General features: G+C 38.0%; 1 pseudogene; it reads right to left on the minus strand.

Annotated features, from left to right (window-relative positions):
- Positions 1-15,709: 15,709 nt before the first annotated feature.
- LOC138422403 (asparagine synthetase [glutamine-hydrolyzing]-like) lies at positions 15,710-18,395 on the minus strand (annotated as a pseudogene).
- Between the last annotated feature and the right edge of the window lie 6,286 nt (positions 18,396-24,681).

Below are 24,681 nucleotides of genomic sequence, written 5' to 3' on the forward strand. Positions count from 1 at the left end.
TACCATATAAATTAATTTGTGAACTTCTGTGTTGCAAGCATCTTTGTGATGTGCAAAGAAAAATGCAGAATCAAAGTGAAGCTTTCTCAGTAAGGAGTTTATATACAGCTTTAGCATATCATATCAGATATTATTATATTTAAGTTTGTTTAGCCTCAAATTTTCTAGGAGGGCTTTTTCTCCCAAATGGATTCACCATCCCGTGATATGAACTTATAAAATATCAATAGAGCAAAATTCCTAGAAATCTATCACCTTACAGATCTTTCTTTTTCAAATGCAAATTTTACCAATAACCAGATTTATATCCTTCTGTTGCCTTGTAAATGAGTCCAGAGGGAAATATCTCAAAGCAATATCTTTTAGAGTTTCTCATTATTCTTTTATCATGCATAAGAGCCTAATTAATTAGATGCATGTTAATGTGTATCATATTTAATGCATCATTCACTTATTCATATACACAGACATCTAGGAAATGTTTGCTGACTGTTGCTTTTGTCACACTGTTCCACCTGAGTAGACTAATGGAGAGATAACTCAATTGTCTGGAGAAGTTTTGCCATTTTTAACTAACATTTTAAAAATGTTGTATGTGTCAGGCATTGAGCTAGAATATACTGATAAATACAAAATAATGAAATACTTCACAGCCCTGTGGAAACTACAGTGTATTTGTGAGATTGCAGAAGAGCCTAAAGATGACTGGGTAAAGTATTATGGGAATAACAGATATGATATAATGGTTATCACTCACTTCAATATCTTTAATTACTGGGACTACATTAAGATTTTTAGACAAAAGGTGATTTCTCTGCTAGATGTAACCATACAGCTCTCCCACTGGGCATGTGATCCTCAGTCTCTCTCCATATTTACCACACACCAGAATATTTAGAATGAGGTTCATAATCCAAAATGTGTAATATTTTGTTTAACTGCCTTTATATAGTGTCCAACTAACCCTAATCAGACTGTACATATGAAGAAAAAAGGGGCATTGAATAGTCTTTTTAAAGTGGCAACAGTCTCTAGTTCTCTTTGGAGGTGGCTGATTCTGACTCAGTTTTCTTAGAACAGTGGCAGAAAAAAAGGATCTGCTTGATTTCACATTTGGGTGGAGACTGGGCTTCCCAGGTAGCTCAGCTGGTAAAGAATCTGCCTGCATTGCAGGAGACCCTGGCTCAATTCTGGACCTGGAAATTCCCCTGGAGAAGGGATAGACTACCCACTCCAGTGTTCTTGGGCTCCCATGGGGGCTCAGATGGTAAAGAATCTGCCTGGAATGCAGGAGAACTGGGTTCAATCCTGGGAAGATCCCCTGGAGAAGGGCAGGGTAACCCATTCCAGTATTCTTGTCCAGAGAATCCCAGGGAGAGAGGAGCACTGAGCTACTACGCACAAACCTTTTATATGTGTGAGAAATAGGCAGCAAGAGCAATGTTCATGAGAGGAGGTTTGAATTTTAATATATTCTGCAATAAAGATTTTACTTTAAAGAAAGAAGCTGAGGCTGGCAGACGGAAGATGGATTTAGCCACTTAAGCTGACATTAGTTGTAACACAAATTGGGATTACAGTAAGTAAGGCAACAGAAGGAGTGAGTCAGATTTTTTTTGACTGCAACCAGAAGGTGCTCAGTTTTATAAACAGCACACCTACTATAGTAGTGAAGAAGGGTTGAGTATAGCCTAGGTTAAAACAGCTAAGTGTAAGGAGCTCCATAAATGTAAGACTTTCTTTACCAAACCACAGAAATTCACAGGTTTGGACACTGGAAGGGTTAGCTTGACGTGCAAGGGGCAGCCCACACTGGTAGTGTCCTCTTGAGTTCTCTCTTCTCTACGTCTCTTCCCTATTTGTACTCTGCCATCGTTACACTCTTCCCCTGACTGTGTATCATGGTTTTCTCACTACAACAGCAGAATTGTGTAGTTGCAATAGACACCATATAAGCAGACAGGATTACCGCAAAGGATAATGGTAGCAGACAGATAATAAAGCAGACAGGATAACCCACACAGCAGACAGGATTTACCACCTGGCTCTTTACAAAAAATTTTTGCTGACCCCTGGACTAAGCATTGTCTCTGGTAAGACTCTGAACTTGCAACAGTCACTGACTTTGTCTCAAGAGTAAGACACTCAGTTTACAGGTTCAAAATACATCAACATCTAAACACTTCTATAGCTATAACACTTTTGGAAGGTGAGTCAGAATGCATTCAGTAACAGGTGTTCACCCCTTCACAAATGTAACGGGATTTTTAAAAGATTTTTATCTCTACTGTAAAACATATAGCATTTTCAACAAAATTATACTGGCAGTATCTGGACACCAAGTTACACATTTTTTCAAAAGGAAAATATTTCACTGTTTTCATCACACAGCACAATCATGAACAATTATGTATTAAAGTTAAGTATAAAATACAAATAGTTGTATATTATATATAGATTTCTGCCCAGCCAACCAGTCTATTCTGAAGGATATCAGCCATGGGATTTCTTTGGAAGGAATGATGCTAAAGCTGAAATTCCAGTACTTTGGCCACCTCATGTGAAGAGTTGACTCATTAGAAAAGACTCTGAAGCTGGGAGGGATTGGGGGCAGGAAGAGAAGGGGGCGACAGAGGATGAGATGGCTGGATGGCATCACTGACTCGATGGACGTGAGTCTGAGTGAACTCCGGGAGTTGGTGATGGACAGGGAGGCCTGGTGTGCTGCGATTCATGGGGTCGCAAAGAGTCGGACACAACTGAGCAACTGAACTGAACTGAACTGAACCTGATCAACTTGTAGATATGAAAAACCAGGGTAATACTGAATTGGCATTCTAGTGGAATAAGACAAATTCCACAAAGATATTCATTTAAAATTTATTTTGAAAAATAAAAAATGCCACCTGTTCTCAGTCACTCTGATAAATGAGAGATTTCACTGTACTTATGCAGTTTTGTTTTTCTGCCACTAACTATTTGGGTCGTATTCTAATTTGTTCCATAATATTTTAGCCAATAAAAATAAGATTGTTTTCACTGAGAGATTAATTATATTTTTCATTCTCTTAAATTGAGTTCCTACCTGCTGTTTGAGCTTTTATCAAACTAATATAATCTTAGAAAAAATTATGACTTTGAAACAAACCATATAGTAAGTATTTTGCCTTAGTTTTAGGCTTCCCTCACAGCTTAGTTGGTAAAGAATCTACCTGCAATGCAGGAGACCCTGGTTTGATTCATGGTTCCTGAAGATCCACTGGAGAATGGATAGGCTACCCACTCCATAAATCTTGGAATTCAGCTGATAAAGAAGCTGCCTGCAATGTGGGAGACCTGTGTTCGATCCTTGGGTTGGGAAGATCCCTGGAGAAGGGAAAAGCTACCCACTCCAGTATTCTGGCCTGTAGAATTCTCACATAATAGCAAAGTAATGCTCAAAATTCTCCAAGCTAGGCCTCAGCAGTATGTGAACCATGAAGTTCAGATGTTCAAGCTGGATTTAGAAAAGCCAGAGGAATCAGATATCAAATTGCCAGCATCCGTTGGATCATTGAAAAGGCAAGAGAATACCAGGAAAACAACTACTTCTGCTTTATTGACTGCGTCAAAGCCTTTAACTGTATGGATCACAACAAACTGTGGAAAATTCTGAAAGAGATGGAAATACCAGACAACATGACCCGCCTCTAGGGAAATCTTTATGCAGGTCAGGAAGCAACAGTTAGAACTGGACATGGAACAACAGACTGGTTCCTAATCGGGAGAGGAGCACATCAAGGCTGTATATTGTCATCTTGCTTATTTAACTTATATGTAGAATGCTGCTGCTGCTGCTGCTGCTGCTGCTAAGTTACTTCAGTCATGTTCAACTCTGTGCAGTCCCATAGATGGAAGCCAACAGGCTGCCCCATCCCTGGGATTTTCCAGGCAAGAATACTGGAGTGGGTTGCCATTTAATATATCATGAGAAATGCTGGGCTGGATGAAACACAAGATGGAATCAAGATTGCTAGGAGAAATATCAATAACTTCAGATATGCAGGTAACACCACCCTTATGGCAGAAAGTGAGGAAGAACTAAAGAGCCTCTTGATGAAAGTGAAAGAGGAGAGTGAAAAAATAAGCTTAAAATTCAACATTCAAAAAACTAAGATCATGGCATCTGGTCCCATCATTTCATGGCAAATAGATGGGGAAACAATGGAAACAGTGAGATACTTTATTTTCTTGGGCTCCAAAATCACTGCAGGTGGTACCTGCAGCCATGAAATAAAAGACACTTGTTCCTTGTAAGAAAAGCTATGACCAACCTAGACAGCATATTAAAAAGAAGAGATATTTCTTTGCCAACAGAAGTCCATCTAGCCAAAGCTATGGTTTTTCCAGTGGTCATGTATGGATGTGAGAGTTAGAATATAATGAAAGCTGAGTGCCGAAGAATTGATATTTTTGAACTGTGGTGTTGGATAAGACTCTTGAGAGTCTCTTGGACTGCAGCGGGATCCAATCAGTCCATCCTAAAGGAGATCAGTCCTGAATATTCATTGGAAGGACTGATGTTGAAGCTGAAACTCCAGTACTTTGGCCACCTGATGTGAACTGACTCCTTGGAAAAGACCCGGATGCTGGGAAAGATTGAAGGCAGGAGGAAAAGGAGATGACAGAGGATGAGATGATTGGATGGCATCACCAATTCTATGGACATGAGTCTGAGCAAGTTCCAGGAGTTGGTGATGGACAAGGATGCCTGGTGTGATGCAGTCCATTGGGTCACAAAGAGTCAGACACGACTGAGCAACTGAACTGAACGGCTGTAGTTTTGCCTCTCTGTATTTTTCTCTGATGTGTTTATATCATAAATAATTATTTTCCTATTCTTTCCTAAACTTTCTCCTGACCTTCCTTGAAAATTTTTCCAATCTTAAGTTTGAGCTCCATTCTCAGGAACTTTTGATGATTATACTATGAATATTTCAGTGATGACTTCGGACATTATCATATTTACTGCTTGTATTTTTCATGCAAAAATAGATAGTTGATTGAGAGAGGAGACAAAAATATGTATAGATGGACAAATTATAGATGGAGACGCACAGTTAAATAAGTGGATAGGGAGACGGGTATATACATAGGGAGAGATAATAGGTATGAAGAGACAGATAGAACCACTGAACAACCTAAATGAATGAAACATTACATATACAGCTATATATATATATATATATACACATATACTATATGACCTACATTATAAAGTACTACATATACACATGATAAACATATATAAATATATGTTTATGTAATATAAAATCTGAAATATACATACATGAATATATACACTGATATATACATACTTGCATTTTTACCCATACATATCTAACTTAATTTTAATTATATCCTTTCAAGTCAGCTTCAATTCATAAAATATTCCTTCCTGACCCTAAAAATTAGGTACATTATTTTAAATTAAATAAAATAAGCCAATAACAGGATTATTAATCTGTGTGCCAAACTATTTCTCTCATGAAGATAATATTCACTTTGTTTTATTCTTATTTTATGAAGAAATTTCTGACATTAGCAGTGTTGGCTACTGTGTTTCACTTATTTCTATTTAACTCTACATATACAAAGTAAATAATACTAGATAAAATATATTTATTTCAAAAAGTGTTATAAAATTTATAAAGCACTACATTAAGCTTATACAAATGAAAATAGAACTGTACTGTAAACTAGATTCCAGATTGGAATCCTAAACCTGCCATTAGTCAATGGTGCTTGACCTTTATTACATTATTCACACTGTTTCCACATATATTACTAATCGTATTGAGTTAAATAGATTCTTAAGTCCCAATATCTTTCTAAAAAGTTTGACTTCTTTATATAAAAGATTTAAAGCTAATGTTTATTTGTATGTGAATCACAACAGTTTATACTTGCAATATTTCCTTACTTGTGCTGAGAAAAGACTGAATATGAAATTTTGAACTGTAGTAGATGAGAAGGTAAGAAAAAAAATAATCACTTGCAAAGCCATTTGTTTATTCAGAGTGGGAGAAATGCCTTAGTTGTCACTAACAGAAATGCAGTTCCAAATTGTCAATGGACTATAAGTTGGAGCACTGTTAGGCCTACTATCGTATTTTTACTGTACTTTAGAACTTTCTGATAGATCAAAAACCATCTTTAAGGCCATTCATGACTTATGAATAAAACTTATTTTGGCTGTTTAGCAAATCTCTTTCCTTCTTTGGAATCTGATATGTTTATTGTTTTAACCATTTACTTAGTGATTCTCAAAAGATGTAAGTTTTTGAAGAGCTGGGTAAGGAGGATTTTATGCCAGCTGTGGCTGGTTATTGAATTTACCCAAAGGACAAACTAACTTTGGTGTCCCTCATGATTGGAGGTAGCTTGCAGCTTCAAGCAAAGCCTCCTCCAAAGGGACTCCTGTCATCCTGGACAGTGAGAGAAGAGGCTTTTTTTTTTTTTTTTAATGGATGACTTTGCAGTGGTTCCTGGGTCCTTCAGAAATATAATCCTTGGGTTATAAAAACTTGCAGAAGGATTGTAAAAAATTTATACCTCAAAGGATCAGAGTTTGAGTTTTTGAAGCAAATGTTCTAGGAAAAGAAAGGAGATGGGCTAAAAATCAAGAAGAAGTCTAAATTTTAGTCAGGTTCAGGGGAACGTTAAGATGCTCTTGGTCAATAGCCATGAGCTTTCTTATAGAGAGCTAGAAATGGGATCTTATCAGCTTAATTTTCTCTAACTCTTTCCTCAAATTTGCCATGTTTATATGGCAACTTAATAATATATGAGTTGATGGTATCATGTTTAACTTAGAGCATGAAGATAAATGTGAATAGCCAAGCTATTTGATGACACACTCATATTTATTTTTCTGCCAATATAATAATGAATAGCCTTTTAATGCCTGCTTTTGTTGCTAAATGACCACTTGTCATTGCATAAAATAACAAATCCTATGGTAGTAGCTAAGGAGTAGTGATTAAACTGGCATAGTTCTTCTATTATCTTTTGGAACTATCAGATTCCTTGGAACAAATTATATTCACAAACGTCACCAAGACAAACTGAGTTTAAAAACACTGATTTGTTGTGTCTAAAAAAGTCAGTATTCACACAATGGATTTGAGAAAATTCTCTTATTTAGGAATAATTATAGTTATTCAAAATTAATAGATAGCTTTCACTTACAACAACTTCCAAAAGCAAATATTATTCATTATCCTTCATTATTTTACTATTTTGTAAATATGTTTGGAAACTCTTAGAAGATGTATTTTTAGGCTCTTCAGTTCAGTTCAGTTCACTCGCTCAGTCGTGTCCGACTCTTTGCAACCGCACAAATTGCAGCATGCCAGGCCTCCCTGTCCATCACCAACTCCCGGAGTTCACTCAGACTCACACGTCCATCGAGTCCGTGATGCCATCCAGCCATCTCATCCTCTGTCGTCCCCTTCTCCTCCTGCCCCCAGTCCCTCCCAGCATCAGAGTCTTTTCCAATGATCAACTCTTTGCACTGGGGACCACGTTCGGTCATGGTGGAGATGACAGAATGTGGTCCCCAGTAGGTGCCCAATATGCTACTGGAGATCAGTTGTGGATGTGATTGGTGATAGAAAGTTAGGCTCTTAACCTTAAGCAAATAGAAGGCTAGTTATTTCTCCAACAAAAATGGTTATCGTCAGGATCATCAGTTCAGTTCAGTTCAATCAGTCAGTCCTGTCAGACTCGTTGTGACCCCATGGACTGCCACATGCCAGGCTTCCCTGTCCATCACCATCTCCCAGAGCTTGCTCAAACTCATGTCCACTAAGTTGGTGGTGCCATCCAGCCATCTCATCTTCTGTTGTCCCTTTCTCCTCTTCCCTTCAATCTTTCCCAGCATCAGGGTCTTTTCTAAGGAGTCAGTTTTTCGTATAAGGTGGCCAAAGATTTGGAGTTTCAGCTTCAGCATCAGTCTTTCCAATGAACATTCAGGACTGATTTCATTTAGGATTGACTGGTTTGATCACAGTCCAAGGGACTCTAAAGAGTCTCTGACAACACCATAGTTCAAAAGTTCAAAACCATCAATTCTTCAGCTTTCTTTATGGTCCAAATCTCACATCTATGCATGACTACTAGAAAAACCATAGCTTTGACTAGACAGACCTTTATTGGCAAAGTAATGTCTCTGTCTTTTAAAACTGTTTAGGTTTGTTATATTTTTTTCTTCCAAGAAGCAAACATCTTTTGATTTCATGCCGCACTCACCATCTGCAGTAATCTTGGAGCCCAAGAAAATAAAGTCGACTACTATTTCCATTGTTTCCCCATTTATTTGCCATGAAGTGATAGAACTGGATGCCATGATCTTCTTTTTATGAATTCTTAGTTTTAAGCTGGCTTTTTCACTCTCTTCTTTCAATTTTATCAAAAGGCTTTTTAGTGCCTCTTTATTTTCTGCCATAGGTGTGGTGTCATCTGCATATCTGAGGCTATTGATATTTCTCTCAGCAATCTTGATTCCAGCCTGTGTTTCATCCAGCCTGGCATTTCACATGATGTACTCTGCATATAAGTTAAATAAGCAGGGTGACAATATACAGACTTGACGATTACCTTTCCCAATTTGGAACCAGTCTGTTGTTCCGTATCCAGTTCTAATTGTTTCTTCTTGACCTGCATACAGATTTCTCAGGAGGCAAGTAAGGTGGTTTGTTATTTCCATCTCTTGAAGAATTTTCCAAGGTTGGCTGTGATCCACACAGTCAAAAGCTTTGGTATAGGCAATAAAGCAGAAGTAGATGTTTTTCTGAAATTCTCTTGCTTCTTCTATGATCCAGCAGATGTTGACAATTTGATCTCTGGTTTCTCTGCCTTTTCTGAATTCAGCTTGAACATATGGAAGTTCATGGTTCACATACTGCTGAAGCCTAGCTTGGAGAATTTTGAGCATTATTTTGCTAGCATGTGAAATGAATGCAATTGTGTGGTAGATTGCACATTCTTTGGCATTGCCCTTCTTTGGGATTGGAATGAAAACTGACCTTTTCCAGTCTTGTAGTCACCGCTCAGTTTTCCAAATTTCCTAACATATTCAATGCAGCACACTAACAGCATCATCTTTTAGGATTTGAAATAGCTCAGCTGGAGTCCATCACCTCCACTAACTTTGTTCATAGTGATGCTTCCTAAGCCCACTTGATTTTGCATTCCAGGATGTCTGGCTCTAGGTGAGTGATCACACCATCATGGTTATCTAGGTTGTGAAGATCTTTTTTGTATAGTTCTTCTGTGTATTCTTGCCATCTCTTCTTAATATCTTCTGCTTCTGTTAGGTCCATACCATTTCTGTCCTTCATTGTACCCATCTTTGCATGAAATATGCCATTGATATCTCTAATTTTCTAGAAGAGATCACGATAATCAAATGATTGCAATTCAAAGTCTTCAACCATAACAAGCTACGTGCAAGTCCCCACTTGTTATGAAGAGGGGAACTCTTTTATAAAAAAGAAAGAGTTGAGAGCACAGTGGTTTTTTTTTGTTTGTTTGCTTTTTGTTTTTTGTTTTTTTTTTTAAGTTCACTAGAGGAATTAAAAGTTTGAAGAAATAGTGGCTCTTCATTGGCTGATATGTGTGACAGTGATAATCTCCTATTTGGTGACTCTTGCCAGGCAAAGAGAGGAAATCTTTATTCTTCCTGTTGGTCTCTGTTGTCAAAAGGCCTAAAAACTTCTCTCTCTGTCCTCCTGATCAAATTTAAATTAAGAGTTTTGTTTGTTATTTTATATAGTTTCCCAACTAGATCAGGATCTTTCTCTGAAAGAATCACTGTTTAGTGATTAGGTTCTCATATTTCAGTGGCTTTCTGGTCCTCAGTGCCAGGAAAGACTTTTTCCTGGTTGTAGTGACCCATATTGGAGGGTAAGTGCACAGATTGGAAACCTATTAAGGTCACATTTGAGTAACAAGAAGGCTAGACACTTTCCATCTAAATTCCATATATTATCAAGATCACAGACATGAAAGTTCATCTAAAGCATTATATCATCATCAAAGATTTAGCAAATAAACTTCCAACAAGCCTGGTCCAGCTATCCTGCAAAGGCTGTCTCATCAAATATCATCTGCTTTAATCCTGGGATATCTTTAGTTTTAGGTCACCAGCTAATGTGCAAGTCCAGTCAAGGTTGGGTTCTTTATGTCATGTGAATCCAAGTAATTAGTCTCCAATTAAAATAAATATTTTTTCTTAAAAAGAATCTTTCCCTTGGAGTTTGGTGGCACAAGAGTTTGCTAGTAGCACCTAAGAGAAAATTTTCCAACAAAGTTGAATAAGTTGGAAGTAACTTTTCCAGTCAAGAGAATCTTCAGATTGCATGGTGCAGTATATAAGATCTTCATGTCCCAAGGATGCCCTGTGAAAACATTGGGCACTCCCTCAGTTCAGTTCAGTTCAGTTGCTCAGTCATGTCCAACTCTTTGTGACCCCATGAATCGCAGCTCACCAGGCCTCCCTGTCCATCACCAACTCCCAGAGTTTACTCAAACTCATGTCCATTGAGTCGGTGATGCCATCCAGCCATCTCATCCTCTGTCGTTCCCTTCTCCTCCTGCCACCAATCCCTCCTAACATCAGAGTCTTTTCCAATGAATCAACTCTTTGCATGAGGTGGCCAAAGTAGTGGAGTTTCAGCTTTAGCATCATTCCTTCCAAAGAAATCCCAGGGCTGATCTCCTTTAGAATGGACTGGTTGGATCTCCTTGCAGTCCAAGGGACTCTCAAGAGTCTTCTCCAACACCACAGTTCAAAAGCATCAATTCTTCAGCACTCAGCTTTCTTCACAGTCCAACTCTCAAATCCATACATGACCACTGGAAAAACCATGGCCTTGACTAGACGGACCTTTGTTGGCAAAGTAATGTCTCTGCTTTTGAATATGCTGTCTAGGTTGGTCATAACTTTCCTTCCAAGGAGTAAGTGTCTCTTAATTTCATGGAAGCAATCACCATCTGCCGTGATTTTGGGGCCCAAAATAATAAAGTCTGTCACTGTTTCCACTGTTTCTCCATCTATTTTCCATGAAGTGATGGGACCGGATGCCATGATCTTAGTTTTCTGAATTTTGAGCTGTAGGCCAACTTTTTCACTCTCCTCTTTCACTTTCATCAAGAGGCTCTTTAGTTCCTCTTCACTTTCTGCCATAAAGGTGGTCTCATCTTGCATATCTGAGGTTATTGATATTTCTTTTGGCAATCTTGATTCCAGCTTGTGCTTCTTCCAGCCCAGCGTTTCTCATGACATACTCTGCGTATAAGTTAAATAAGCAGGGTGACAATATACAGCCTTGATGTACTCCTTTTCCTATTTGGAACCAGTCTGTTGTTCCATGTCCCTAAACATAGTTGTTTTTAATAGAAACAATTAAGCCTTTTTAATATTTGGGTATCTCTGCTTCTATCATTTATGGGTCAAAGGAAGCCAGAACCAAGTGGATATTATCCTGGGTGAGCATTTGAGTTTCCAAAGGGATAGATCTGAAATTTAGAAGGACCCCAGGTAGAACTTCTGCCTAAGGTATTAGAAAGGCCAAAGAATGCAGATGTATTGAAGTGTCTGACCAGTAAAATGGGTTTCAATCACTGTGAAGTTTGATAGAATTCTTAATGCAGAAGGAATCTTGTCCGAAAGGACTCTGGCCATTGAAAAGGCAGCTACTTATCTTTAAGAAAGGCTTCAGTCTAGTATGAATATATCCAGACCAAGACTAAAACATATTTGTACCCATGAAATGAAGAAAGTTGTATGAATTCTAACTGCCAGGCCTCAAATGATCTGTTATGGAATTTAAAATGTCCAGAAACTATAAATAGGCCTCCTTGGGCTGTACTTAGTACATGGGAAAATGAGGTATACACTTCTGTGGTCCTGTTAATGTTTCCTACCCTTCTTATTCATGAATGCTATAAATTAATCAGTAGACCAATGGATTAAGGCATGTGTAGTGATAATGAGTGGAAATTTTAATCTCTGGTAGGACTGTGCTGCTATTTCATCAGAACAAAATCTTTCTGTTTATATCAAACCAACACTTGTTGAATTTCCAATCTTGTTTTTCCTCTTCAGACCCACTTTGGAGTTTCTCTAATCCATTTTTTTCCCCTATTTGGGGGGTGGGAAGATATTTGGTTAAACTATGATAGAGAATTGGCTGCTGTTTTGGCTCCTTTAAGGGAAGCATTCCTCATGGAAATGTCAGCAAGGTGATTTCCCTTAGCTGCCAGAGTCAAGTTTAGGCTGCCCTAAAGTCTTTAAAAATACAGCAGATAAAAGTATTTTATCCAATATTCCTAAACATAGGGGACATTTTAAATTTGACTTCTGCTGGAAATAAGGAAGATGCATTGCTTTCACAGCATTCCAAAGTCATGAGCTACTTCAAAATATATCAATATAAATACTGGCAGTTTTGTCCTTGGCTGAAGTGAAACCCATGTAAGAGCATATATTCAGCCTGTTGGGTTGGTGTAACCATGGGTAAAAATGCTGCCTCATCAACATCAAAAGGAATTGCAGTAGCAAACCCAGTACGGTGTTGGTCATTGTCATTTTTGAATATAAACCACCAGAGAACTATGAGAAGTCAGTGTTATGCTAAAGAACTCTGTTGTGAATTCCTAAGTAATTCTGCAGATTATCAGTAGGAGTCAGAATAGCAGCATGAGAAACTTTGTCAAAGATAAAGGGGAGAAGAATTAGCAAGGTTAAGGTTACTACAACATAAAAGAGTCACATAAGGAGCAATTAGCAAAAGGACTTTGCAGGAAGTAAGATGGATGGCTGAGAAATGCCAAGTGTGATGAGAATTCAAGAGGGCTTCTACTGTATGAGATATAAGAAATAATTAAAAGGATCCTACATTGACTTTCTTGGTAGCCTTAAATAGGGTAGTCTTCATAATGGCTCTAAAGGAAGAGGGGTATCTCTATGACACAGGGTCCAGTTTCTGGATATAATACTCTATGCATGATGGGTTTCCCCATGGTTTTTCATGAGTCTTCTAAGGACACTCTGTTCTTTTTCATAAACAAAGAGGAAAAAGAAAATCTAATCATTGGAATGCCCAAGTTGGGTGGGTTCATCAAAGGCTCTGTTGAGGCCTTAAAGACTGTTATCTGTCCCATAAAATTGGGTCAGTGTTTTTATTGTCGATGGGCGGGTCATGGTGGAGAGGTCTGACAGAATGTGGTCCACTGGAGAAGAGAATGGCAAACCACTTCAGTATTCTTGCCTTGAGAACCCCATGAACAGTATGAAAAGACAAAATGATAGGATAATGAAAGAGGAACTCCCCAGGTCAGTAGGTACCCAATATGCTACTGGAGATCAGTGGAGAAATAACTCCAGAAAAAAATGAAGGGATGAAGCCAAAGCAAAAACAATACCCAGCTGTGGATGTGACTCATGATAGAAGCACGATCCGAAGCTGTAAAGAGCAGTATTGCATAGGAATGTGGAATGTCAGGTCCATGAATCAAGGCAAATTGGAAGTGGTCAAACAAGAGATGGCAAGAGTGAACGTTGACATTCTAGGAATCAGCGAACTAAAATGGACTGGAATGGGTGAATTTAACTCACATGACCGTTATATCTACTATTGCGGGCAGGAATCCCTCAAAGAAATGAAGTAGCCATCATGGTCAACAAAAGAGTCTGAAATGCAGTACTTGGATGCAATCTCAAAAACAACAGAATGATCTCTGTTCTTCTCCAAAGCAAACCATTCAATATCACAGTTATTCAAGTCTATGCCCTAACCAGTAATGCTGAAGAAGCTGAAGTGGAACGGTTTTATGAAGACCTACAAGACCTTTTAGAACTAACACCCCAAAAAAGATGTTCTTTTCATGATAGGGGACTGGAATGCAAAAGTAGGAAGTCAAGAAACACCTGGAGTAACAGGCAAATTTGGCCTTGGAATGCAGAATGAAGCAGGGCAAAGATTAATAGAGTTTTGCCAAGAAAATGCACTGATCATAGCAAACACCCTCTTCCAACAACACAAGAGAAGACTCTACACGTGGACATCACCAGATGGTCAACACCAAAATCAGATTGATTATATTCTTTGCAGCCAAAGATGGAGAAGCTCTATACAGTCAGCAAAAATAAGAACAGGAGCTGACTGTGGCTCAGATCATGAACTCCTTATTACCAAATTCAGACTCAAATTGAAGAAAGTAGGGAAAACTGCTAGACCATTCAGGTATGACCTCAATCAAATCCCTTATGATCATACAGTGGAAGTGAAAATAGATTTAAAGGCCTAGATCTGATAGATAGAGTGCCTGATAAACTATGGAATGAGGTTCGTGACATTGTACAGGAGACAGGGATCAAGACCATCCCCATGGAAAAGAAATGCAAAATAGCAAAATGGCTGTCTGGGGAGGCCTTACAAATAGCTGTGAAAAGAAGAGAGGAGGAGAAGGGGACGACAGAGGATGAGATGGCTGGATGGCATCACTGACGAGATGGACATGAGTCTGAGTGAACTCCTGTAGTTGGTGATGGACAGGGAGGCCTGGTGTTGTGATTCATGGGGTCGCAAAGAGTCGGACACAACTGAGCAACTGAACTGAACTGTACTGAAACATATAGATATTTGGGCATGAAACAGAAATTGGGAATTCAATTTTGGTGACTTCTAGTCCAAGGAATCCTTGCAGTTGGCTCTGGTTTGGGATTTTGGTTAATTTAGGACACAGTGTAGTCTGTTGGATCTCAGTGTCGCTCTTGTTCTGATATCTGATGCCATAAATATCAACCCTGGGTTTGGGCAAACTCCAGTTTTATTGTGGCGACTTTATGTTCCTTTAAGGTTAAAAGCTTTAGCAAGCAAATGTTGTCTTCCAGTGAGGAGACTTGAGAAAGATTTAAAAATCAACTTGTTTTAATGTAGGTCTAATAGCTGCTTTATCATTCTATTCAAACTGTTTATATATGCTATAATCCATTTTTATGTAATGACACATTTTCTAATGATATCATTTCCTGTAAAAAATGGAGTACTATAGGTGTGAAATGTTTTATATAATTATTTTGATATTTTTTCCTTTGAACATCAGTAATTTTGTTTTCACACAGTGAAGCTATTACTTCGCCAATGTTAAATTCACAGAGCAAGTAAAATTACTTTTACATTTTTGATTATACCAAGACAAGAGTGGTCATGTGTAGAATTCATAGTCATCTTACCTCAGGCATAAAATGGATTCTAGCACACATATAATAAATAATTCTAATTTTTCCCTCTATGTTATATTTATAAATTAGGGGGAAAATACCAATTTGATGGCATCAATACAATTTTTTTATTTTCAATATAAAATTAGAAGAATATCTATTCCTCCATAAATATTCTAACTTTTTAACTTAATCATTAACATTAATGAAGTGACTACTTTTAATTCTGTATGAGGCATATATTATCTAATGTGTCTTACATTTAATAATGTAACTGAATTTTAAAAGAGCATTTTATTTATTTATTTTTTCTGGATTTAAGACTTTTATTTTTTCACACCCAGGCAAGCCTCGGCAGTTTGCCCTTCCTGCCCTCAAGACCCCTACCCTTCACAAGGAGGAGAAATGATTACTTTGACTCCAGGGTTCAGCGAGTGCCTAAGCTTTGGCAGCAGCCTTGTAATGGGTCAGAGTGGAGGCAGAAGGGTCCATGGCACCACTGGTCCACCTGGGAATCCAGTAATGGGGCAGCCAGTCGGCATGGCCCAGGTAGTTGTTTTCAAAGATCTGACGGCAGTAATAGCCTTCTTTTGTTTTGGGGGTACTGATGGGAAATTTCTGGGCTGCGCTTGCCAATGCTGCATCATCAACAATATAGTCCTGTAAATTCCTAAACCAGGAATATTTAACTGAAGTAATTCCGTCACTGAAGGCTTCTTTTGGTCGCCAGAGAATCTCTTTAGGTATCAGATTGGAGCCCTCAAATGTCTCTCTCAGCAGATGCTTTTCTATCCCATTCTTGGGAACTCTCATATCTGGTGCCAGAGAAATAGTAGGAAGAAAAGCAATGATCCAAGAAAGGGACTCTCAATTCAAAGCCATGGGCCGCAGTAGTTTGATCTGCTCAGAGAACATCAAACAAGTAGAGTTCCCTTAGAAGCCGCTCACTCTCCTCCTCAGCTTTCTCTGGGGAAGGAGCCTTGTGAAAATATATATAACCCTGCGTAAGTTCATCTGAACTTTCTCCAAAGAAGATCACCACGCTATCTATGTTCTTCCTAATGTACTTAGAAAATAAGTACATACCTACTGAAGCACAGACTGCTGTAATATCATAAGTTTCCAAGGAAAATATGACTTCATCCAGGACCTGAATGAGTTAAAGAGGACTTCATGGTATTTGCTCCCAGTATGATTTGCCACTTTTCTCAGTTCAGTTGCTCAGTCGTGTCTGACTCTTTGCGACCCCATGAATCACAGCTCGCCAGGCCTCCCTGTCCATCACCAACTCTTGGAGTTCACTCAGACTCATGTCCATCGAGTCAGTGATACCATCCAGCCATCTCATCCTCTGTCATCCCCTTCTCCTCCTGCCTCCAATCCCTCCCAGCATCAGAGTCTTTTCCAATGAGTCAACTCTTCGCATGAGGTGGCCAAAGTACTGGAGTTTCAGCTTTAGCATCATTCCTTCCAAAGAAATCCCAGGGCTGATCTCCTTCAGAATGGACTGGTTGGATCTCCTTGCAGTCCAAGGGACTCTCAAGAGTCTTCTCCAACACCACAGTTCAAACACATCAATTCTTCAGCGCTCAGCCTTCTTCACAGTCCAACTCTCACATCCATACATGACCACAGGAAAAACCATAGCCTTGACTAGACGGACCTTAGTCAGCAAAGTAATGTCTCTGCTTTTGAATATGCTATCTAGGTTGGTCATAACTTTTCTTCCAAGGAGTAAGCGTCTCTTAATTTCACGGCTGCAGTCACCATCTGCAGTGATTTTGGATCCCCCAAAAATAAAGTCTGACACTATTTCTACTGTTTGCCCATCTATTTCCCATGAAGTGATGGAACCAGATGCCATGATCTTTGTCTTCTGAATGTTGAGCTTTAAGCCAAATTTTTCACTGTCAACTTTCATTTTCATCCAGAGGCTTTTTAGTTCCTCTTCACTTTCTGCCATAAGGGTGATGTCATCTGCATATCTGAGGTTATTGATATTTCTCCCGGCAATCTTGATTCCAGCTTGTGTTTCTTCCAGTCCAGCATTTCTCATGATGTACTCTGCATAGAAGTTAAATAAGCAGGGTGACAATATACAGCCTTGACGTACTACTTTTCCTATTTGGAACCAGTCTGTTGTTCCATGTCCAGTTCTAACTGTTGCTTCCTGACCTGCATACAGATTTTTCAAGAGCAGGTCAGGTGGTCTGGTATTCCCATCTCTCTCAGAATTTAGTAAATCAGGACTGTCTTCCATGCCAATCACAAATATCTGGAGAGGGTACTGTACTTGGGCCTCTTTTAGGTGCTTCAACAGAGTGGCAGCAAGCAAACTGGAATCCAAGCCACCTGATAAAAGGCAGCAATCCTTCTGTCCATCATCAAACGTTCCTTAACGGCATTGTCAAAAAGAATCTGGAGGTTGCTCTTCAGTTTCTATCTCAAAACCTGGGAAGAGTTTCTCCACGCTGTCATACAGGGCATACAGAGGCTCATCTCTACATGATGGTATTTCACCATTTCCACCAATGCTAATTTGCCATTTGGCTTTAAGTCCAAAACTTCATAATGTCCTGGCAAAAAAAGGCTCCACTTTTATAAAAGGAGTCATGGAGTGCTTCAAGTTAACAAGTCCTTTAGCTTCTGAACACACGGCCAAAAATCCATCTTCTGTCATGGCTTTAAACAAAGGTCTCACTCCATAGGTATCTCTGCCCAAGAACACTTTCTTATTGTCAGTATCCAGTAAAATAAATGCAAATACTCCATCCAACATACAAACTGTTTGTTCCATTCCTCCTTTGTCATAAAGATGAAGGATTATTTCACCATCCACTTTGGTCTGGTATTCAAATTCAAAATGGTGTTGCAGCTTCTTGTGGTTGTAGATTTCACCGTTGTAACAGAGCCACAAGTAAGGATATTTCTTCACTCGAATTGGCTGCATTCCAAACAGCTGGTCAACTACTGCCAACCGGTGAAATCCAAAGCAGCAATTGGTGTACCCATTAACATTTTCAAAATGGAATGCATCCAGACCCCTGTGTGCAATCTTCATAGCACTCAGACACTGAACAGAAAGGCAGTCATTGCTGCCAAAGAGCGCCCAAATGCCACACATGGTGCGATAAAGCTCCGAGATCTCTGGGCTCCAGTGGGGTGAGTGGCCCAGAGCAGCCCAGCTGCGGCTTGCAGGGTCTAAAAGAGCATTTTCTTCTATCACCTTCTTTATAACTTATCTAAAGTGTCTGATAATTTAATATCTTTATTTTAAAACTTCCCTTGGAATTTTTGGTAGACTAAACTATTTTATTTTAACAATGTTTCCTCTGTATTTAGCACTGTGCCTGCATATACTACATATTTTATCAAATGTATATTGCATTACTAGATGAATGAGTGATAAATTGAATTGTAGGTTGACATACGGTTAATCAAGGTATGACTGAAAAACTGATTCTCCATATTTATAAGTTTTCCAAGATTTCTCTTTACTTTGTAAACTGAGTCAGTCTATTTCACCTAAGGATATTTTCTACCTCTCTCTTTTTCCTTGGTGTTTATAATAGCAAGAACAATTTTCAATTTACCTTATGACTTCCTCTCTGTAGATGAATTATTTAAATATTAACTCTATGACACCATATGCTGTAGAGTATAAAAAACACTGCAATTTAAGAGTGATCCACTGAGTAGCAGCTGCTCAGTGCAGTTCAGTTCAGTTCAGTCGCTCAGTCGTGTCCAACTCTTTGCGACCCCATGAATCACAGCACGCCAGGCTTCCCTGTCCCTCACCAACTCCCGGAGTTCACTCAAACTCACGTCCATCAAGTCTGTGATGCCATCCAGCCATCTCATCCTCTGTCATCTCCTTCGTGCTAGAATAGAGAATTGTAAAGAGGGTTAGGAATTCGGGGACCATAGGCTAAGATAGAGGCTTTGGATGAATTAAATCCAGGAATCTTGACATCCTATAAGAAATAGAAAGAACATTCACCCTTTGAATGTAGTATATGATATTTTCTTATGGAAAGTGAAAGTGCTTTGCTGTTGCATTTTGTGTACTTTTCCCATTAGAAGACTCTCTAATTTCTGAAATTTGTAAACTTAACTGACAGTTTATATAAATTTTATATAACTTTTTATGTTTATATAACTGACAGTTTGTATAAAATTGTATAAACTGAACTGAGAGTAAACACTTTCATTTATTTTAAAATCTGATAATTGTTAGAATTTTCTAATTTCTTTGTAAGCAAAAATAATATAAAAAGCTAAACTGAACTTAATTCATGGTTCAGACTTTGATGCCAAAGTGCTTATCATCCAACGCTTTTAATATAAAGCTATTGTTTTATTATCACATATTTTGTTTTACTTTTTTGAAGGTTGTATAAATTTTAAAATTTACTATAATTTTATGGTCCATGTGTTCTGAACTGTTATGAAATAAATCTCAGATGCCACATATTTTGTAAAAACTCTTCAGGATACTAAAGGCTCACATATTTGCCAAAATGCTTCCTATGTGCTGAATGCCTTATCTGTCAATACAGAAGATTCAGCTAAAGATCATAATTCCCTAGTCATCCCTGTGTCTGTTTGGCTTTAAATCCCTTTTTTTTGTCATTTTGATACTCCTTAGTGAGATACTGGAGAAGGCAATGGCAACCCACTCCAGTACTCTTGCCTGGAAAATCCTATGGACGGAGGAGCCTGGTAGGCTGCAGTCCATGGGGTCACTAAGAGTTGGAAATGACTCAGAGACTTCACTTTTACTTTTCACTTTCATGTGTTGGAGAAGGAAATGGCAACCCACTCCAGTGTTCTTGCCTGGAGAATCCCAGGGATGGTGGACCCTGGTGGGCTGCCGTCTACAGTGTCGCACAGAATTGGACACGATTGAAGCGATGCAGCAGCAGCAGCAGCAGCAGCAGCAGCAGCAGTGAGATACTAGGTACATAGTTTGTGCACAATATATGCTCCATAATGATTCAATCATTCTATCTATTATTAGTCTAAAATAACATTTGTGCCCCCATTATTCTTTCTAAAGATAGGGTATTAAACTCCCATATTACTCACCTGTCATTAATGACATACAGAATGGGCAGGGAGTATTGTTTGCATGTTATACTATAAGCCAGACTCTGGTAGCTCAGATAGTGACTCAGACATTTGGCATGGTCTTTTTACCTCTTTGGTCTTGCAGTAATTTCCCCCTATTTGTGCAAAAACAAACAAAAAAATATGTTGGACTAAATCATTCTTACCAAAAATATATAAAAAAAAGTTTGTTATGTTTCTGTGAAATAGTGATAGGAATTATGCAAAAATTTGAAAAGCCAATGCTTTAGCAATCATTATTGTAAAACACTGGATTGAACTAATATAGGCAGAGTTCTTAGTTGTAACGGTCTACAATATGGAAGGATAAAAGGCTACTTGGAGAAGGTCTGATGTGACTTAGTATATAACTGGGGCTTACCTTATGGATAGCTTCAACTGCCAGCCTTATGAATGAGGCCATGTCGGATTTTCTGACCCATCCAGTAAGCTACAGGAGAAGAAACAAGAAGAAAAAGCAAAGAACTAAATCACAAATCATGAAAAAAATAAAATGTTGACTTAAAGTATTAAATTTTGTGTTGCATAATAGACAAATGAAGACAGAATTCTTACTAAAAGCTAAAGAATGTTCTAAGTGTCCTACACATATAAACTTACTTGCTTCCTACAATAATCCTCAATGGAAGTACTATTTTTATCCCCATTTATATATGAGAAAATAAGGCACAAAAGGCGTATAACTTGTTGAAGATCATCAAATTAGTAAGTGGCAGAACCTGGATTCAAACTCAGTGAGTCCATCTCAAGGGATCTTTTAAAATCCTTACAAATTCTATTTATATTAATATGAAAAATTTTATGTTTAAACTCTCATCTGGAAATAATTGATTGCAATCAGTATCACTGAAAAATTCAGAATTGTTGCTGAATATTCAAAAGAATTCTTCTTTCAAACTCATCAAATTTAAAGTTGGTTGCATTCTCAAATAGAAATTTATTATGATTATAGGTAAGTATTTTTGAAAAGGTAAAATGCACTTTTAGCTATAACAATGGAAAAATATATCCAAACATTTCTATCAGATTTTGTTGAAATTTAATTACTATATGCAATAATCAAGATATTATTATATTGACATTAAAATATTTTGGGGCTAATTATGTTATACAATCTGTTATAGTTATTCCATGATGACAAGTTGAAATAGAATAATTATAATCAGCAATTGAGTATATAGTTATGTGCCAAGCCTTTGCTAAATACTTTACATGATATATTGCCTCATTTTAGCCCCTGGAACAATCCTAGGAGGTAGAGAAAATGACTATTCTTCTTAAACTATGAGAAAAGTGTTAGAAAGAAAGGGTTAAATTTAGCCAGCAACTTGAACTTGCTAAAATTTATTCTCAACCAAAGCTGGGAAAGAAATGATATATTGTACTATACTCAATTGTCACATATATTGTTTACTTAAATTTAAGTCTTAAAAGCAGTTTAGCTTAAGTAAAAACAAATCCTCCTGACATGCCTCTGAGCATTTTGAGGTTTAATGATGCCTAGCACAGCAGTATAATTAACAGTACCCATGATATATAACAACACTATGTTTTGTGCTATAAACAGAAGGCTTATGCCAGATTGCTTGTTAAGGTACACACGGTATCAAAGTACACCAGATGAAGCAATCCCCCAGTACCCATGTAATGAGGTAAAGACATCTGTAACATAATTCTAGAACTTTGAATGGGAAGATTTCAAGTCTTTGTAATGGTACAGATGAAATTATCACCAACCCCAAGGACACTATGACTAGAAATAGATCAGCCCCCAGCCATACTATACCAATAAGAGATAAATTGCATTTGCCTTCAACAACAACAACAACAAAAATAACATCCCTAAGGTTAATGGTAAATCTTAACTACAAATGAATATCACCATCTCAAGTGAAATATAAAGGTTTGTTTCAGCATGAATGCAGTATACATTAAGAGACATCAAAATGATTATAAAACACTAACCTGGTGGGTATTTTTTTAAATAAGTTATTTGAGAAGCATGGCTACATTCTCTATATCTAGACACTCTTAAATGTGCAGCAGGTAAATGAATTTACCCATCAGTGTCTAAGTCATGAAAACTAGAGTCATTTTTAATTCATATTGTATAATACATTTCATATAACAGATAGCAGCCCCTCATTATCTGTGTGGGATACATACCTCAGTGAATGCCTGAAACCATAGATGTACTGAACCCTTCATAGACTGTGTTTTTTCTGTGCATATGTAGATAAGGTAAAGTTTATCTATGATCAAGTCTAATTATAAATTAAGCATAATAAGAGAATGTCCAATTGCCAGCATGTCTTCTGTTGTGCTTTGGAGTCATTATTGAATAACATAAGTAGCCATTCTTGGTCATTAGCTAGCTAGTGAATTTCTAGATTTTTCCACTTAATATTTTCAGACTGCAGTTGACTGTGGGTAATTAATAACATGGGAAGCAAAAGTGCATATATATATATATATATATATATATATATATAATTTTAGAAGAAAAAAAGGACTAGACCAACAAGAGAAAAAAAAAAAGAGTGATCAGATTATTATAATGTGAGTTGTGGCATAATTCATTGCTGAGGAGCCGATTCTAGACTGTAGCTAAGTGTTTCATATTTTGAAGCTCTATTCTGAGGTGGGAGAGAGCAAAACAAAAGATTTCAAAAACTGATAGGTCCAGAGAAACCATATCAAAACTGCTTCCCAAGGAAGAGAGGGAAGCAAGTGGGCAATGGTCTCAGAGCGACTCCTCTTGTTCTGAAGGATACCACAGTCCTCTGTCAAGACTCAGATTAGGGGCTATTCAAGCCTTTGCTAGCCCAACTTATGGATAGGTGCAAGGCTGCCAAGATGCCATAGTGAAATAGTTCCCTGCAGCCATGGTTCCTGTGGTTTGAAGGGGACCAAGATTGTGTTAAAAATTAATAAACAGGAACCTCAATTAAATAAAGTCTGGAGATGAGAAGTGGGAATCTCTTGCCCTGCAACCATTGCAGAGCACAACAGAAAGAAGAGTCCACTTCTTTCCCAGTAAGTACTCAGCCAATTCTACCCTGGTGGCTCAGACGGTAAAGCATCTGCCTAAAATGTGGGAGACCTGGGTTTAATCCCTGGGTTGGGAAGATCCTCTGGAGAAGGAAATGGCAACCCTCTCCAGTACTCTTGTCTGGAAAGTCCCATGGACAGAGGACCATGTGGTCACAAAGAGGCAGACAGGACTGAGGAACTTTACTCATTCACTCATTCACTCAGCCAATAAAAAGCCATAGGTTTTTTGTTTCCTATAGCTTTCCCAACTTCATTCTCCTCTCTTTAAAAGTGTTCTTCCCATGCCTAAAGGGACTTGCATATGGCTCACGATGATTACAGACTCTGAATTGCAATTCTTTGCTGATCCTGAAACCATCTTTGCTGGGAAAATACCTGATAGTCTATTTGTTTCAGGTCAACAAGTGAGTTCCAGTTTCTGAATCAGGTTGTCTAGCTGTGAGGTATCGGGGAAACAGGTGGAAGAGGGACTTGAAATCTATGAGCAATCAAACATCAAAAATGGAGCTTTTCTTTAAAAATGAAATCTTTCCTTTTATTCTATACACACACAAATATTATACACACACACACGGATTCTATTTGGCTGAAGAGCATTTGCAACCACCACTACAATTTGTTTTACTTCTGTACTAGCAGAAGCTCATTCCTCCAAGTGACACAGTCATAAACATCTATTGTTATATTCCAGCTTTGTGATTATTAATAGCTGTAAAACCATAAAAATCTCAATTTCAGGCATCACACTTTAATTATCACTTATCTTTCCAATTACTTTCTACTTTATCTCTTTCCAGTATTTATACTCCAACAATATTTTGACTTCCTCTGAATCTCTAATTAATTAACTTTATCACTGTTTTCTTATCTTTTTAGATGTTTCGCACTGTCCTTTACTCAGTAGAGTTCCTGCTTGCCTACTTGTACTCATCACTGCCTTTGGCCATTTATGAACTGACCTTGCCCTAATTTTTCTGTTAAACACATGTGGTAAAGCTTTAATACTGGTTGAACCAGAACTCTCTGTTCTTCACCTTCCCCTAAGCAGTTGAATGTGCACATATATAAAGGATAACCAACTTATACACATAATGAATAACTGGTTTCACTAGAGTATGCATCTGTGAAGTTTGTTTCATGCTTCTTACTCTCCAGAAAAACTTTTTGTATACCCTCATCACTCTTGAAACATACAAACACCTTCTACCTTCCTATTCTCAGTGGAA

Source organism: Ovis canadensis, chromosome 17 (assembly GCF_042477335.2).
Source record: "Ovis canadensis isolate MfBH-ARS-UI-01 breed Bighorn chromosome 17, ARS-UI_OviCan_v2, whole genome shotgun sequence".
NCBI classification, from domain to species: Eukaryota; Metazoa; Chordata; class Mammalia; order Artiodactyla; family Bovidae; genus Ovis; species Ovis canadensis.